Genomic DNA, 2,709 nt, shown 5'->3' on the forward strand with positions numbered 1-2,709 from the left:
TAGTCTAAAATATATATTTATTAAATTTAATTTATCCATAAAATCCCATTTTTGGAGCTCGAATTGAACAAAAGCTATGAGACTGACAACACCAGGACTGTCCCTCAGTATGCTGGTAATTTCTAATCCAGGTGCCTGCACATACGTCAATTGCTGGCCATCCATCAACGTCACATAGTCGCAATTTTCTACCTTCCAAAAGTGTGCATTAGTGCCTGAGGTTTATTTGATGGCTTTCTACGGTTCCTGTAGGCAGATGATGCCTTTAGGCTTATAATTATGCAGTGTGATCATGGGAGAACATCTTGTGAATCATTCCACTGCTGAAGCAGAAAAGCCACACACTTACCTGATCAAGTTGACATACAGATATTTCGTTTTCTAACAATACCATAAAAGCAAGAGTGTATATATAGTGAAAGTCCTTTTTTATTTTATCCAAATAAATCATTGAACAGCTGCTGTGAAGTAAGCAATGCAGTTATATGCTAACCCACTCATAAATCCTGAGCCTCATGTTACTGTAGCTACTGCATTTGACCTGTACAATAAGCAGAGATTCACTTGATCTTGTTATTTCCTATGTCAAAATGCCATGTGTGAATTAGACTTTGGAGTGAGAAGTGTTTGCATTTGATACCTGAGTGAAAAGTGGTTGTATAAGGGGAAGATTTCAGCATAAGGTGAATTAGGTGGCAAAGATTTTAATATGAGGAATAATATAATGAAATATACAAGTTTTGTATAACGTTAGTCCTTTCTAAAGTAATGTGTTATATTCCTATGTAAAGAAACTGTAATTCACAACACAAGGAGGCACACTAACATCTGCTCCCCCCCCCCCATTCAGGTGGGTGCAGCAGCGAATACATGGCAACAGCTGTGTTTGTTGAGGAGGTTGACAACCACTTCAATAGTTTCAATAGTTTCAATGGTGGAACAAGTGTTGGCCTAGGGGAAACTCTGCGTTGCCCACTCAGTGACAACAGTTCCCATATAGAGCTCTGGAAAAAGGCAAGTATGAGGATAAAGAGTTGGATCTTCCTCAAGGATGGTAAACCCACCTTTCTTCATCCTCCTCCTTCAAAGAATGGGTGGCTAATTGACATCACTGCTGCCCAGCATGTGTGGAGGACACTGAAAGAGGTGGGTTTTCAGTACAGCTATTCGTTTGAGCTGTGGTTCGAACAGTAACACAACTGTGGGACGGTCTGTAGATGCCCTGAAGACTAGCATCATCAATGGCCTTGCATTTAGAGGACTGGGGCAAACTAATTGTGAGGATGATGGTGCTACTCTTCTGGATAATCTGCAATCGCTTTTCAGGACACCTGAAGCTGCTTCACGAAATCCTTCCACAAGTCATGACAAGAAAACCCCTGCTGGTGTGCCTGAGAGTTTCCATGTTGCTCAGCAAGTACAGATGGACATGAGTCCTGCAGTACCTGCTGGGGACATGGAAGTGTTCTCAGTAGCTTACGTCAGTGGTTCCATTGCCGGACAGGTGCTTCGTGGTGCCAGCTGTGATGCATGCAAGACATGCCTGACATCTGAAGTGCTGCTATCAACCAATGTCTTCATATACTTCACGGAGTTCAGTGATACAGAACAGTCTCTCACATATCCTTCTGAGAAGCTTGTGACGACTGTTGGTACTGCTGTAACTCTGATGGAGTCTATAATGACAGAGGCTACCCACTTGAATTCAGTGGAGCAGCATATCATAGCTGCCATTAAGAGTACCAATGACTTCGAGTGGATTAGGTGTTCTGGCTGTTCACTTCACCACCAGTGAATAGTAGAGATAGTATTGTGAGATGTCTCACACGAATTTACATTCCTTGGTGGCGTAAGCAAAGAAACAGGTTGATGACTGAAGCAGCCAGGCAGAGGGCCATAGAGAGGAAGATGAAGATACTGTCTCATCAGTAAGTCATTAGGAAAGTAATTCTTCTTCATTTTTCCCCTTATAATGTCCTGCCCATACCAGCCCTGAAAATTGACAGAGTGCAGTTATGAAATTACTGGAAGAATATGTGTCCCAACTAGTCACATGAGCATCATAAAATGTTTCATAAGTTGGAGAAAGTATCCCTGGTGACAAGCTGTTGCAGTGCAGCAAAAGAAACTACTGTGCAGTGAATGATAACATCGTCATCCACTGTTCAATGACACACAAGAAACCTACTTTGAGCTCGAGTTCCATCTCTTTCCCGCTTAGCAAACATGTTGCAGTGAATGATAACATGGTCAACCACAGTTCGGTTACACACATTAAACTTATTTTGAACTTGAGCTCCATCTCTTCCCCTCTTTGCAAACATGTTTCCTTTGTCTCAGAATATTAGAACTTCGTTGAGTAAGAGTTCATTCTGGCCTTTATCTTCAAGAAATTATATTTCAATTGAGTGTATGGGAAATTGTTTTCTGACACACATGGGCCTTCTTTATGTGTAGGTAAAAATGAAGAGGCATTACATTATAATTCACTTGCAAAGTTCAGGTTATCCAACTCAGTGTGAAACTCTGAGAAGCAGAATCAATAAGAGGATTAAATGTGGGTAGGACTATTTATGTAATTTCTTTACCTATTCATTCATTCATTCATTCATTTATTTGCATTCTGTTAATCCATACAAGGTCAAACCAACCTATGGGATATAGAACCTGTCAAGATACAAATATAATATAAACATAAAATAATGATAT

The sequence above is a fragment of the Cryptotermes secundus genome, unplaced genomic scaffold (assembly GCF_002891405.2).
Source record: "Cryptotermes secundus unplaced genomic scaffold, Csec_1.0 scaffold2129, whole genome shotgun sequence".
Lineage (NCBI taxonomy): Eukaryota > Metazoa > Arthropoda > Insecta > Blattodea > Kalotermitidae > Cryptotermes > Cryptotermes secundus.